We start from the raw sequence: 16,392 nt of genomic DNA, 5'->3' as shown, positions 1-16,392 counted from the left end.
ATTTAAGCAGATTTCGGCCTTTTTCCATCTTAGTTTTACAGAGCTACATTAAGATTGGTGGATTTCTTTTCATGATGTAAGCACTAGTTCTAATATAACAACATGCGGATGTGTTAGAACTAGAAAGTAATCAACAAGTGAGATGGACAGAGGGCTCACAAGTATCTTTTTTGTGTCTTGTCTCATTTATGTGTGACAAGTGTCTTGTCTCATTTATGTGTCTTTCTGTTTCTCATTGGGCTTCATTGTGAAGAAACAATTAAAAATTCTAAACTGTTACAAAGATGTACAAATTTTCATATAGTGCATACTATTGGAAATTTCCAATATAGCTTTTTGTTGTTGTTGTTGTTGTTGTTGTTTTTACCCTGCTAGTTAGATGATTTAATTACAAATCCCACTGAATTCCTTTTTTTGGAAAGACCTCTATTCAAGCTAAGCAATAATTTCTATTCAAAGTCTACTCACAGATTCTAATTTGTTCAAAAGTTTGTTCTTCACAACACCTGCTCAGTGTGCTAGCTGTGGAAGAATAATTTCATTTCAGTTTGGGCTGTTACTTTCCACACCTTAATGGTAGAGGAAAATTAAAGCCAGCATAACTATCACTACCAGAGAACTCACAGATTCATTTCAACAGAGAACATGGAATTAATGATACTCTCATGCTTCCTTTAACCTTTTTCTTGAACCCTCAGGAACCACTGGTAATTTTTATGTTTTTTAAACCAGAGGTTTAAAGGTAGCCTTTTACCCCTCCCTTACAGAAGCTTTATTCAGACTGTATTTTCATACTTACTAAGGTAATACTTAATTTAAGATGTATCACATTGTCCCCCTATTCAGAAAGTTCCTCACATAGAGGAAATTAATTTGACATGATTTGTTCTGATTTATTAATGTCAGCTGTTGCTCATTACCCTGTTGTCTTCTAGTGCTTACAAATAGATAATTTATTCTTGTCTATTCCTAGAAACAGCAAGTGCAGTAAGTGTAATTCCTTTGGTTGTCTTCTCCTCCCTTTCCATCCTTTCAAAAACGGGCACTTTGATTTCTGTTTTGCAAGCCTCTAGAATTTCCTCCATCCTTGATGATATAATACGTTAGCTCCCGCAATGCTATTTTATCTATGCACACACAGTTGGTGATAGCAAGGCCAATTTATCATCTCCCTCACAAATATCCCTATAGGTAAGATATGACACGCAATATTGAGATGTCTGGGGCTACTTGAATTATCATTAGTAGTTCTGTAGCTATTTTCTTCTGCAAATGCATAAGGGGATCAAGTCTTTTGGACTGCAGTTCTTGGGCAAGATTCATGACAACTGCGTTCACACAGAAAACACCTAAAATGAAATGACAGTTCAGATATTTCACGAGACAGAAATGCAGGACCATCTAGGCAACTTCCAAGTAAATTTGTAGACTGCAAGGTTGCAGCAGAGAGGAATGACAAGAAGTTTCCCGTAGCTGGGGCAATGATGAGCTATACACATCATATTTCATTTGCTTATAGGTATTAAACAGATGTCAAAATAGAGAGCATAACTCTCAGCTTATCAGCATCAGCTTGTCAAGGTCCAGATGCGAGACACTAGCCTTTAATATATTAAGAAGGTAACAAAAACATGGTGAACAATGAAAAACAGTCTTGCATAACATGGAAACACATCGGATGATTTGCTTTTGCATAGTTTTCTACATCTCAGGCTTTCTTATGACAGAAGTAAGTGTCAGATAATACAAGAGCTGTTCGGTACAAGAACTGAAATAGAGAAAAAATTGCTTGATTGCCTTTCCCTGATTAGAAAATGTTTCTGACAGGCTAGGGACCGCATAATCACAATACGCATTTGCAGAGGTGGATGGAGTCTTGATTCAATTGCCCTACTGCTAAATAAAATCCTAGCAAGACTGTGAGAGATGCCTGTGTTTTGCTCTGAATTAATGAATGCTTGTCTGTGAAAGAAAAACCAAATGTGGCAGTAGACTTTTCTCAACAAAACCCCCCAAGCACTCCGAACATGGAATATACAAGTTTTGTTTTCAGTAATGATGTGGGAGAGATCAAGCATTTAGATGGTAACTGAACTTAGCTATCTACCAAGAAAATGAAGGGGCTGAGACATGACTAGGCCTGACTAAGCTTAGGATGAGGCCTGGAAATAAAGTATGCTTTGGGAATTATGCATTAAGGACATCCAAGATAAACACAAAAAATGTACATACATTATGGGTATGCGCTGAGCTAGCAATCAGAGGTCAGGAGGGAGGCTTGTAGCAAGACAGAAAGTTGAATTTGCAATCTGCTACGGATCAATTGCAGTTGCTGCTTCACCTAAAGCATCAGTCTCAGCAGCCAGTCACAAGGGGAGCGTATTTGTAGCTGTCATGGTCTAGCCGAATGGGATTGCTTATCCAGAAATTGCTGAAAGGACTAAGAGAAGGGAGGCCCCACAGTCATTCCAACTTACAAACACTTCCTTTTGTCCCAAGCTAGGCTACAGATGGTATTCCATCAAGTATAGTAGACATATGATGAAAAAACAGGGTCAACCCAGGGAACAAAAAGAACCACAGAAGAACACCAAGAGTCTTGACAAAAATCCTGTTATTGAGGGAACAGCAGATATTGTGCACTGACTCGATGAGGAGCCTGAAAGAAGTTTCACAGCTATGAATCATAGAATCATAGAATCATAGAATCATAGAATATCCTGAGTTGGAAGGGACCCATAAGGATCATCAAGTCCAACTCTTGACACCGCACAGGTCTAACCAGAAATTCAGACCATGTGACTAAGTGCACAGTCCAATCTCTTCTTAAATTCAGACAGGCTCGGTGCAGTGACCACTTCCCTGGGGAGCCTGTTCCAGTGTGCAACCACCCTCTCTGTGAAGAACCCCCTCCTGATGTCGAGCCTAAATTTCCCCTGCCTCAGCTTAACCCCGTTCCCGCGGGTCCTGTCACTGGTGTTAATGGAGAAAAGGTCTCCTGCCTCTCGACACCCCCTTACGAGGAAGTTGTAGACTGTGATGAGGTCTCCCCTCAGCCTCCTCTTCTCCAGGCTGAACAGGCCCAGTGACCTCAGCCGTTCCTCGTACGTCTTCCCCTCCAGGCCTTTCACCATCTTCGTAGCCCTCCTCTGTACACTCTCCAACAGTTTCATGTCCTTTTTATACTGTGGTGCCCAGAACTGCACACAGTACTCGAGGTGAGGCCGCACCAGCGCAGAGTAGAGCGGGACAATCACCTCCCTTGACCTACTAGCGATGCCGTGCTTGATGCACCCCAGGATACGGTTGGCCCTCCTGGACGCCAGGGCACACTGCTGGCTCATATTCAACTTGCTGTCTACCACGACCCCCAGATCCCTCTCTTCTAGGCTGATCTCCAGCGTCTCATCGCCCAGTCTGTATGTGCAGCCAGGGTTTCCCCGTCCCAGGTGCAGGACCCGGCACTTGCTCTTATTGAACTTCATGCGGTTGGTGATCGCCCAGCTCTCCAACCTATCCAAATCCCTCTGCAAGGCCTTTCCACCCTCATTCGAGTCAACAACTCCTCCAAGTTTGGTGTCATCAGCAAACTTACTCAAAATACCTTCCATTCCTACATCCAGATCGTTTATAAAAATATTGAAAAGTACCGGCCCTAAAATGGAGCCTTGAGGGACCCCACTGGTGACCGCCCGCCAGCCTGACGCAGCCCCATTTACCATAACCCTTTGGGCCCTGCCCGTTAGCCAATTGCTCACCCATCGTATGATGTTTTTATTTAGCTGTATGGTGGACATTTTGTCCAGTAGGATCCTATGGGAAACCGTGTCAAAAGCCTTGCTGAAGTCCAAAAAAATCACATCAGCTGGTTTCCCTTGGTCCATCACACGGGTGATCTTATCATAAAAGGAAATCAGGTTAGTTAGGCAGGACCTACCCTTCACAAACCCATGCTGGCTGGGACCAATGACTGCTTTGTCCCCCAGGTGCGCCTCAATAAGTTCGAGAACCATCTTCTCCATGATTTTACCAGGCACTGACGTGAGACTGACAGGCCTGTAATTGCTAGGGTCTTCTTTCTGACCCTTCTTGTAAATCGGCACAACATTTGCCAGCTTCCAGTCTACCGGGACCTCTCCAAATTCCCAGGATCGTTGAAAAATAATTGAGAGAGGTTCCGCGATGACGTCCGCCAGCTCTTTCAGCACCCGGGGATGAATCCCATCCGGACCCATGGACTTGTAGGGATCCAGGTGGAGTAGCAAATCCCGCACACGTTCAGGGTCGGTTGGGAGTTTGTCATCCCCACCGTTTCGGTCCTCCAGCTCAGGGCACCCTGGGTCCCGAAGCCCATCATCGGCATTGAAGACAGAGGCAAAGAAGGCGTTAAGCGTCTCTGCTTTGCCTATGTCATTGTCTGTGAGGAGACCTTCCCTATCAAGGAGCGGCCCTATGTATTCTTTAGTTCTCCTTTTTCCATTCACATATCTGAAAAAGCCCTTTTTATTTTCTCTCACAGACACAGCCAGCTTCAAGTCTAGGTGTGCTTTGGCCACACGAATTTTCTCCCTACAAACACGAACAGCATCCCTGTATTCTTTCCATGACACCTGGCCCTCCTTCCAGTAGCGAAACACTCTCTGTTTCCGCCTAATCTCCATTAGAATGTTCCTGGTCAGCCACGCCGGCCTCCTGCCCCGCCTGCCTGACTTGCGATATTTAGGAATTGCCTGATCTTGTGCTTCTAGGAGGCATCACTTAAAGAATGACCAGCACTGGTGGACATCGAGGCCTTCAAGAGCAGTTTCCCAGGGGACCTTGCTGACTAGTTCCCTGAGCAGCCTGAAGTCCGCTTTCCCCATATCTAGGGATGAGGTTTTGGTGGCACTTTTCCTTCTGTCACCGTAAATTTTGAACTCAACCACTTTATGGTCGCTATGACCAAGGCGGCCACCAATCACCACATCTCCCACCAGACCCTCTCTGTTTTCTAGCAACAGGTCTAGGAGGGCACCTTTCCTAGTTGGCTCTGTTAGCACCTGCACCAAGAAGTTATCATCTAGGTGCTTCATGAACCTCCTGGACTTGCTCGTGTCAGCCGTGTGGCACTCCCAGTTAACGTCTGGCAAGTTGAAGTCCCCCATAAGGACAAGGGGAGTTAATCTCGAGGCCTCTCTTAGTTCTGTAAAGAATAATTTATCGGCGCTATCGTCCTGGCCAGGCGGTCTGTAATAGACTCCCACAACGACATCCCCTTTATTCGTTCGTCCCTTGATCCTTACCCAGAGGCTCTCAACTTTGCCATCGCCGACCTGAAGTTCCACACAGTCCAGCCCCTGCTTCACATACATCGCCACCCCACCACCTCGCCTACCCTGCCTGTCCCTCCTGAAGAGCCTGTAACCATCTATCGCAACACCCCAGTCACAGGACTCGGTTTCGCTTATGCCGATGATGTCGTAGTTGCGGGACTGGGCCAGGACTTCTAGCTCATCCATTTTATTCCTCATACTGCGTGCGTTCGTGTAGAAGCACTTCAGGTGTGTCTCCTTACACTCAGCACCTTGTGGATCTGCCCAAAGGACCTCACTGGCACACAGCCCCTCTGATTCTAGCGTACCTTCCCTTAGGTCTTCACCGGCGTGCCTGGTTTTAGCCCCTTCCCCCTTCGACTCTAGTTTAAAGCCCTATCTATCAGCCCCGCCAACTCCTGACCAAAGATCCTTACCCCTCTCCGAGAGAGGCACATCCCATCCGGTGCCATCAGGCCTTGTGTAGCATAGACCTTCCCGTGATCAAAGAACCCAAAGTTCTGCCGGTCACACCAGTCTCGAAGCCACGAGTTTATGTGAACAGCACGCCTTTCAGCTTCGATCCCCCCTATCGAAAGGACAGAGGCAAACACAACCTGCGCCCCCGATCCTCTAAGTAGTCGCCCCAAATCCCTAAAGTCTCTTTTGATCGCCTTCGGACTTCTCGTTGCTACTTCATCGCTACCAGCCTGAAAGACCAGTAGCGGGTAGTAGTCAGGTCCCTTCCTTCCCCCACAAGCAAGTAATCTCCTTGGAAGACAGATTTATGACTTTGTTTTCTCACGTTCTGTTCACTGAAGAAGAAAACCCAAAGAAGCAAGGAAGAAGTTCTGGAAAAGAAGGTCTTACCTGGAGCACTTGGATCTAAATGTGTGCAGGTCTTCGTTCTTTCCTGAAAACTAACACGAGATGGAGGAATTGTGCCAATGGTACTCCAGCAATCCCACAGATCTCTGTAGAAACTGCTGCTATATACCCTTGTCAAACCTTGCAAGTTTGGAGTAAGTGCTGGATTTATACTTCTCTAACATTCCAGTGACTTTGAGTCAGGGTGTGGTAGGTAACTGAAGAGCTAAGTGGTAAGCTTTGGAAATGTTTTGTGAGGAAATCCAGTTGTGGTGGCCTGATCACTGTGATATGTGTCTAGGTCCTGGACAAGGAGAAGACTGGCGCCTCAGAGAAGTTGTCACAGAAAAATACCCTTGGAAGTGCTGGAGCTGACTTTGACCAGACTCTCCAGAGGCATACAGAGCACCTGCAAGAATCCCATCCTGTCAGCATCAGCTAATAGCTGAAAAGAGCTTAGATTGATCTCATCCTTGCACTACTCCAGTTCTGAAATGCACTTTGGTTTCCTGTGATAGCTTTATAGGGAATAGAAGTTTCCTTCTCTGCAATAAGTATCTCATATTTTAAGAAATTTGTTTATTTCTCCAGCAAGGATCTTTTTTTGATTTCTCACTGCAAAACTCTTTCAGATTATAATTTTAGACGGGGGGAGGGGAGGACAATATTAATCATGTAGCTATTCTTAGGCAGAGGAAGAATTATCTACGTTTCCACCTAGGAACAACTGCCAATGACATGTGGTGGTGCAGAACCAGCCCCATACTCCTCAGCTGTGAAATTCAGATCCGGATTCACTAATGACTGTGTACTCTTGGCCTGAACAAGGTCTAGTCAATACTGCTGCTGACCAGATACAGCTGTATGCTAACAAGTGCATCGGTGCTTTCCGCTACTCCCTCTCTGCTCCCCACCTCTCCTTCAAGAATGCAGTCAATACGGAGTTCCCAAAAAAAATGAACTAAAAGTTTGGAGAAGAGCTATCCTGACGGTGCCACTGAAGTCTGATGCACCTGGTATTGGCAGAGAGCTTTATAATGAAGAGTTAAGAAGTTCATTACTGTAAAGAATTATTCAAACCCAGGAAAGGGCTCGCTTTCTGTGTGAAATGTCCCTTTACATCTTATCATCCTTTTTGTACCTTTAACCATTTTTTCACAGCACCAAATACTAATACAAAGGGTTCTGAGGAAACAGACTACAGAGGTATGCAAACTAAACAGCAGGTGAAAGAGGTGCTTTAGGTCTCCTTGCTGCCAAGAACTTCTTCTCAGTAGGATTACTGGATTAAAATCCTACTCATACAGCTAAATATAATCTTATCAGGCTCAGTTCATTGTGTATGACAAATGTGAGATTCTCCACATGGAAGCTGGAGGCTAGAAAAGATAATTGCACTCAGCAAGAAAATGGAAGCCACAGAGACACGTGGAGAGAAGGAGCTTTTCCAAGACAGCAGAGGAGCTGATCCAGCAGGTATTTAAAGAGGACTTGTCAGACGAGAGCATACTGAAAACTGCAAAAATGACTAACCAGATCAGGGTTAAGGATACTTGAACACCGTGGATGCAAAAGAATAAAAATATACTATTTCTTGAAAAATGTCTTAGTTGAATACCCCCACCTTCAAATGCTATAAATAACCAAGTTCTAAATAAAAATAATATTTACTCCTAAATAACTAAATATAACACAGAAGAGCAGGACTGACATATTTTACAGAGACAAGCTTAGATCAAAAGGAAGGAGGAACATATGTAATGGCATTCTGGAGTGCCAACGCCTATGACAGAAAGAGCAGTTCCAGCAGATTATAAAATAAAAATGTGATCTAACGGCGGAAAAATAAGTTTGGATTTTTACATTATTCTCATGCATCAGTGGAGTAATTTATGGATTACTGTGGACAAAAGTCACTTCGTAAGGATAGCAGTCACAACAGTCAGCCTATTGAAGACAATGAGATTTACTGTAATGCAAATTAGAAATACATCAGTTACCTCTTACACAGCTTTAGAATCAAAGTTGAAATGTCATCTTGTTTCTAATTTCAATGCTGGCTTCTGATCAGAAAAAAATAAGCCGTTATTAGTAATGTAAGTAGTTTCAAAACATTTATTCTAAAATGACCATATGTTACCAAGCACTGTGATAAAGATGGTACTATTAATGGTACTATTAACTTCTATCAAGAAAAATCTTCTTGGAAACAGATAATAACTCTTTTAAAATTTTATTTCGGATTTTCATAATGTCACAATGCAGATAACTTCCCCAAAACATCCCAGGGAAATGCAGCGAGGCAAGAAGTGCTCAGTGGCTGCAGAGCTGACAGCTCTATAAGCAATGCTAAGGCTCTCCCGTAGAGGGCAACGGAGACTCTCTGAAAGTCGTTTTCGTAAGCAGGAGGCTGAAAACATTTTCAATGAACGTTAAGCTAGAAGTCTTTTGCTATTCTGCCCCATCCAATCCCAGCTGCTTTTTAATTATAAACAAGTTTTTTTTGTTGTTTTTTTTTGTTTGTTTGTTTGTTTTAATTATAACCAAGAGCAAAATTTTAACTTTTATTGTAAAAACGTGTTCAGGCTGGGAAAAAAAAACAAAAAAAAAAAAACAAAAAAAAAAAACTTAGTTCTCTTTGAGAGATGTGGGAAGCTGAAATTTCTAGGAAGAGCAAGGAAGAAACAGCTGCCCTGAAAACGTAAAAACTGTTGCTATCCCTCATATTAATGATTCATAATACAATATTTCCAGTTCATTTCCATGTGGGCTAATTTCTTATTTTCCTCTGATTTTCAGAGCTGTCTACACCTCCAGATGAGGCAGGAAGTTATGCTGTGCACTTCAGAAAAACTGGAATTAAAAAAAAAAAAGTCAGCATGCAGAAAGCTCCCTCATCAGGAATGCAGAAAACATGCTTTACTTTATACTCTAGTGTTGCCTTTAGCTTTTCTCTGTTTTACTTTCCCAGTAAAGCCCCATGCAGTATGTGTTACCAGTAGATAATAAGATAACACTTAGCAGGATTACAATGAATTATCCTCTAGTGACTCTGCAAGTACGTTATCTGAAACCAGTGCAAATTTTCTTATCTTCTTTTCTTTACAGAACTTGTTTGTATTCTTACAGCATCTGCAGGCCCTAAGCATAGCCCACAAAGATAGGCACAACCACAAAGCGAAACACTCTGCCTTTTCATGTTCTGCTTATGTTGTAAAGTGCTTTATCTTGTTTTCGGATTACACAGCAGAGAACACACGAACCTAGGAAGGAACTGTGACATGGCAGCACTGTCCTAAGCTCCCACACTCTGGGTAGAGGCTGTTTATGCCTGCATTTGAGCATCATGTTAGCTTATAGTACATCTCTCCAGTTCACCATTTTACTGTTCCTTTTATAAGAGTTCTGCCAAGGAGTAGTTGTAGGTTACTGAAGGGCTCGCTCCAACGTATTATTGCAATTTTTATTCTGCGAAGAAGAAATGGACTAGATGACCCGTGTGCCCTGATTGCACTAGTAAGCCTCAACGGCCCTGAGCAGCCTCACAGGAGGCCTCCACCCACACCCATGGGCCCAGGACCTCCATTTAGGCTCAGAGCTGGGCCTCCACCCGTGCAGGAGCTGTGTTAGAGGAGTGCAGTTCTGCAGATCAGCTACAGCTTTGCCCACTCTTGCTCACAGAGACCTTTGATACAGATCGCAGCGTGTGAGCTGACTTCCTCGCTTGACCTCACCTCAGTCTTACTGCTATTGTTTCATTTGGCAGTCACTGGACCTGATCCAGCTCTGGCCTAGGCATCTTGTTTCTGGCTTCACCTTGAACCCAGCTCTTCACTGTGATATTGCCTGGACGCTTGGCTGAACATGGCCACCATCTCCAGTCTGTCCTGTCCGGGTGCTGTGAAACTGGGACCTGGCTGGTGCGGTCCCTGCCCTGCCACCTCTGTTATCCCCTTGGGCTCCCAGCTCACCTTCTCTTATACAGCAACCCTGCTCGTGCTGTTCTCTGGCTACTTCGAACACCAGGGCCTCCCTTAAATTCACCATGGCCCTACTGCTTGAAGGGAAAACACATGCTGTAATCAAAGGCCTGTATCAATGATGGGGCAGAGCTCATCCCGTTTTTCACAGCAGTTTCCACCTCTTTTTCCTCTGCCCCCATATTAAGGAGGGTTGGTAGCTGTGGCCTTCCTATAAGAAAAACAGTTCTTTCTTTCCCTGCTGCCCGAGCATGTCCACTACGTGATACCTGGTCACGGGCATGCTTCACAGCAGGTCTGTTACACAGTCACATGTGATGTACGCAAATGCTTTCACCACTCAACGTATTTGTGGTGCCAGTTAAGTGTTTCTTCCACCTGACAGTCCAAATGAGTGAGGAACAAACTCCCACTATTTATTAGCATTCCAGGTCCTCAAATGTGAAAATATGGTTTGTGGTCATTTTCCCCTCACCATAAGAGGTCCCTTAACAAAATGTCTGTGGTATAATCCATGTTTGTGCAACCTGTGAGAACCTATGTCAGCATTTATTCGATTCAGTTTAAGCCATGTGAGCAGAGGACTGAGTTTCTCCATAAAACGATTGCCGTTTTGGTGTGCTGACAGCCTCACGCCTCTATCACAGATCAAAATACAAGCACTGTAATGCTAAGAAAGCACTTTGGGAGTGAGTAATAGGAGTTTACTGGTGACCTCCAGGAGAAGCAAAAAGTGAAGCATGGGTTCATTCACCTAGCGCACTTGCAAAGTGAACCGACTCCTAGCTGCCCCCCCTGCCCGGTGTCATATTCCTTGCGTCGGACACCGTGACCTGCCATGGCTGTTCAGGACGACTTCAAGAGCACGTTTTTTGCTGGAGCTCTCAGAGTGTTACCGGGCAAATCTGGTGACTGTGGAAGTAGCTGTAAAAGAAAGGCGCTCTGCCACAAGGCAAGGTGGGAATGAGTCACGAATTGCATGCACGGCCAGAACTGCTGCCCAAAGCCATGCTCAGCCCGTTAGCCAGACCACAACCAAAGTCATGAATTAAAGCTCTACAGGGAGAAAACCTGCATGGGTAACTCTTAAATGAGTGAATTATCTCGTTCCACAGCCCTCCTTTGGGGAGAAGTAGCATTTAGTTACAGAAAGCTTTGTACAAAGAAAGTTCAAATAATTTATAATAATGAAAACAATTGTTCTCTGTATTCTTCAACATTTTGTACCTAATTGCTGAGGGGAAGGAAGGAGAAAAAAAAAAAAAAAAAAGCAATCCTCTGCAGCCAGGAATACACACAGACATTTCTACAGAAGTATTTGAAAGGAAAAAAAAGGCACTGATGAAAGATACTTGGCCTTTTAATTAACTCGGATTATTCAAGGAACAGAATGAAAAGATTGTGAGTGGAACATTAGCCTAAGATAATGGACTCCTAGTGACACTGCTACATAATGAGGTACAGCAGATAATACTCTGAAAAATAGATTGAGCTGGAAGTCTTATTTTCAGGGTTGGAAACATTAATCCTTTGACAACTTTCTGCATCATTAGTTATCTGGGCAGTGCCAAAGGTGCCAAACGCTTTCTGAATGCACTGACAGTACTTTCTCTTGACATAAGTGGAAAGAAGATGCTCGGCATTTCCAAAAGTTATTCAGCAGTTTGCAGCTGCTTCCAGTTGCATCAGTTGGCAGGCAATGAAAACCCGAGGTACGTATTCATTTTATTTTAAAGACGCGAACATGATACATAAGCCGCTCACTGTGGTTTTATATTGCCAGTGACACGTTTAAAACTGCTATGAGGGGACACGTAATGAGATGGGGAGCTGGGGGTCGGCCTCTTCTCACAGGTAACTAGTGGTAGGACAAGAAGGAATGGCCTCAAGTTGTGCCAGGGGAAGTTCAGGTTGGAAATGAGGAGAAATTTCTTTTCAGGAAGAGTAATTAGGCATTGGGAGGGGTTGCCCAGGGAGGTGGTGGAGTCACCGTCCCTGGGGGTGCTCAAGGAAAGGTTGGACGTGGTGCTTAAGGGACGTGGTTCGGTGGGTGACAGTGGTGGCAGGGGGCTGGTTGGACCAGGTGATCTTGGAGGGCTTTTCCAACCTTAATGATTCTGTGAGATTTAAAAAACAAACAAACAAAAAAAACACGGCCCCCCCCAGCCGCGGGGCGGGCCCTCCGCCGGCAGCCCCGTGACGGGGCGGGACGCGCCTGCGCCCGCCCCCGCCCGCTGGCGGCGGCGGATGAGGGGATCAAGCGGCGACCGCAGAGCGGGGTGCGCGCCTACGCGTGCGCGCGCGCGCGGCGAGGAGCGGCCGGCGGCCGGGCGGGGCGGGGCCGCGGCGGGGCCGAGCACGGGGGTGGGAGGGGAAGGGGCGCGGGCACGGCCGCGGGGCTGCTCGTACCGGGCCGGGCTGAGCCGAGCCGAGCCGGGCCAGCGGCGCCGCTTCGCTGGAGGGCTGCAGGCGAGGTGAGCGGGGTGCGGGGGGGCGAGGCTCGGGCAGGGAGGGCGCGGGGCTCCTCGAGCCGTTAACTCGCGTCCGGTACCGACCCGATTTGGGAAATTTTTGGGGGGAAAAAAAAAAAAAAAAAGAAACGAGCGGGTCTGCCCCGCCGCTGTCGCCAAGCGCCGCTGCGTGCAGGAGGCAGCGGAGCCGCGCCGCGCCGTGCCGTGCCGCTCCGTGCCGTTTCGCAGCCCCCCGCCGCCTCCCGGGGCCGGCTGCGGTTTAGCCCCGCGCCGGGTTTGCGGCCCCGCTCGCGGCTTTTGTAGCCCTGGGGTTCGCGATCGTGCAGCTTCGCAGGAGCGTGCGGCGGAGCCCCCCGTTGCCGGCGCTCTCCTGACGCCGTCTGCAGCAGGGCTGAAGGCGGCTGAGGCGAGGGGCGGCTGCCTGCGGCCGCTCGTGGGCTCCCTGTCGGGCTTCTCTGCCCTGCGTGCGGAGCTGTGAAGGTGCCGCGGGTAACGCCAGTCGTTGAGCCTGGTGCAGCTCGGAGCCAGCAGCGAACAGACCTCTTCTCTTCCTCTGTCAAGCACAAGTCGGGGCAGAGCTCCTGCTAAGCCCGCCGTCCTGTCAAATCGCTGTAACGCGAAATTTTCGGAAAATGGCCATCCGCTCCTTGTGCCTGCCCACAGCTGCGAGCCCCTTGGGGCACCTCCGATGCGCCGCTTGGATTCGCCTAAACGTTCAAGCTCCGTAACTTTTACAGCGTAAGGAGGAGTTTTCTGATGCTGCAGGAGAAAAATGTTGGGCTGGCGCGGTTTGTGCGGGGAATTGAGTCGGGACGGAAAGTCAGACTGATCCGCGCCTGTGCCTCCCTTAGTTCGTGCTGCGTTGTGTCAGGGTGTCGCTCCTAAGGAAACTGAAACGCTGGGATTAGAAGGAAATATTTTTTGGGGGGAAAATAAGTTTGAGGATTGTTGGTTTAGAGGCTATAAATATCGTGTCGAAGTGATCGAGAAGCATACCAGGCAATTCGGTACTTGTAAGCATCTATTTTCCTTTGTCTGCCCTTATGCTTTCAATGAAATGTCAGTGCAGCTACGTACTACGAGAGCCACGCGTGCTTTGTATCCCGTGAGGTTGTGTTCCTGCCCCCTCGCCCCGCAGTAAGTCTTCGCGTAGAGCACTTTGGCCAATATTTAATACGCCGTGCCAGGGCAGCTGTTCGGCGCTCACCTCTTCCCTGATGGCTGCCCCAGCGCCGCCCTCCCTGCTGCATTTCACACGACTGTCTTCTGAAGCTTCCAGGGCGTTCTTCTGAGGGGTTTTTCCTCCCATGCTGTGAAATCTGTCACTTTTAATCTGTCAAATGATTTCTCTTGTTAGCCTTTTGGCCTTTGGTTTGGGAGCAGAAAATAAATTTGTTGCAGAAATTGCATGACATCATATAGTTGAAACTCCCAAGTGGGCCAGGCAGCATTTTTTACGAGCCTACATCAAGCTCTGAGGTAATCAGCTTTATGATTAAAAGCAGAATGACAACTTACAGTATTCAGCGAACTAGAGAATTGTAAAGGAAACATGAAAAGACCTTCAGTGAAGAAATGGTGAGGAAACCGGGTAGTCTTACTGCCTCAAAGCGTGGGGTTTTCTTCAGTTGCGCTCAGTGTAACAAAAGCACTACAAACATCAAAGTTGACGAAGGCATTCCCCAAACTGCAATGTGAAAATCTTGGTCAGGTAATTTGTAGCTTTTAATGTGATACACTCTTAATACAGATCTTGCTTGCGTAGCAGATGTGCTGTTGAAGAGATGGGGAACAGCTGAAAGGTTTTTGCGGCAGGTACTTGCGCAGTCCCTGTTGTTACAGGAAACGAAATACCATAGCTCTTCACCTAGGCTGTTTCAGCGCGTTGGTGAGGAAGTAAGAAGTACAGCTGCTAAATGTCGAGCAGTTCTGCACTGAGTGAACAGTACCGTCATTTTTCCCCTCCTTTCCCATTCCGTCTTTGTACTGATGTTGAATTAATAAAGCTTTTCTACTTTGTTAAACAGCTGGTTCAGTTAGTTTTTGTTATAACGTGTAGTTGACAGCTGTACAGTTCAGCAGTGCCTCTGTTTTGAGATGCAAGAGGTGATGGGCACAGTCTTGGTGAGGGGGGGAAGTTTTCCCACAGGCTTCAGTTCCTTTTAGAGGGCTGCTTCTGGATTTTGCTTGAGCGATTCCTTTTGCTGTTGTCTTGTGTTTTGGTTGAAGTTGATAACCTTTCTGTTTAACTTCAGCCCACCGGTAGTTTGCCTCCGTCCCTCTGCTGCTTATAGCTCTTCCAGTAACACACAATGAGGAGTGGAGCTCAGCTTACAGCTGGAGCAATGCAGAGGGCCTTGTGTCATTCTTGTGACTTCCCTTGAAAATGTTTGAGCAGATGTTGAGACTAGCATAGCTTTTGCAGGTTTTTAGATGTCAGAAGGTCTAAATTGTAACAAGAAAGTACAAAAAGTAAGTTGTTTCCTTTGAAAAATTAACATTCATAATCTTGGGAATCAGTAGAGACAATGTGTTGTTACTTTGTGCGCTTACTTTGACCCCAAGCTTGAACAATCTGCATAATTATGGACGTATTTTTTAATAAATTAACTTTTGCTCAAGGACATGGTTTCTCTGCCTCAAACTCCATCAGTTTAAGCAGAATAGCAGCAGCTCCTTGTGGCTTTATCTAAAAGAAACACTTGGCCAGCTCATGGTAACAGCAAGTCGCGTGCTTTCCAACCGGTTTGTCGCAGTTAATTCATTTTTATAATTTCATACTATTGACTTGATGGAGCTTAGTGTTTTGAGGATTGACATTGCATGTGTGCTTTCCCTTTAGAGGTCAAGTGTTGAACCCTGTGAACCGAGTGGTGTTTAGGAAACAGTTGTTGTAATAGGGCGCTGATTAGCAGAAGGGTTAGACGTTAGTCAGAAGGGTTCTGTTCGGAGTGGCTGGTTCTGGATTGCACACAGTCTAAGTCCCATGCAGTGTTTTGCTGTGTTTGTTATAAAACAATGCTTTATTCCATCTGTACTCTACAACGAGAAAATCTGTTGCAGATGTAATGTATATGGTAGCATAAAAAGCCTCTTGAGAGCAGCTAAAAGTGTTTGACAGATGGTAAGAGACATTTGGGAAGCGAGATTTTCGTTTTGAAGGAGTAGCTTTTACTTATGGTCCAAGATGAATAAATAATCCTCATTTTCGTCACACTCGTGGTTGTAGATGGGAGTTCTAGCTCCGTTAGCTTTTTCCCTCAGTGTGCAATATTGATCCTTCACCAGTAAAAATGTTACATCTATCTCTCTGAAAGCTCCTAAGGTTGCAGTGACTTTGACACGATGCTGGAGTGCGCGTATCCGATCTTCCTCTGTTTTTTCATTCAACCGTTTCCCTTCATATCTCGTTTTAAAGTGTTCTTGCAGCAACTAAGGTTGGGTTAGTTCATGCCCTATCCGCACGTTCACACGTTTTTCCAGTGCAATAGTCCTGTCACCCAGTGTTTGTACTGAAGTACTGCAGAAGATGTTAATACGACTCTTCTGTTGAGATGAGGGAAAGCAGCTTGCTTCTTTCAGAGTTATCTTTTCCTTGCCTGCCAACAGAAGCTGCGATATTTTGAAGACCAGAAGATTACTTTTTAAAAGACTTGGGTTTGGGAGGGGAGCTATACTACCCATCATTTAAACCCATGAAAAAAATACTTTGATTAAAAAAGTCGGTATTGTTACACAACTTAGGGAAATGTATGTTGTAGGTGTTTTTTTTTAATCATCGGC

General features: G+C 45.8%; 1 protein-coding gene across 2 annotated transcripts in view; it reads left to right on the top strand.

Moving 5' to 3' along the window:
• The first annotated feature begins 12,470 nt into the window (after positions 1-12,470).
• Positions 12,471-16,392, top strand: part of OSBPL8 (oxysterol binding protein like 8) — a 90,615-nt gene continuing 86,693 nt past the window's right edge. Inside the window, exon 1 of one of the 2 annotated variants that reach the window (XM_048047432.2) lies at positions 12,471-12,612. The gene's annotated coding sequence lies outside the window, so the exon portion shown is untranslated. The remainder of the gene's footprint in view (positions 12,613-16,392) is intronic. The other variant, XM_066993222.1, reaches the window with a different exon arrangement.

This window comes from Anser cygnoides, chromosome 1 (assembly GCF_040182565.1).
Source record: "Anser cygnoides isolate HZ-2024a breed goose chromosome 1, Taihu_goose_T2T_genome, whole genome shotgun sequence".
Classification (NCBI taxonomy): Eukaryota; Metazoa; Chordata; class Aves; order Anseriformes; family Anatidae; genus Anser; species Anser cygnoides.
This window is presented reverse-complemented; position numbering and strand designations above follow the sequence as displayed.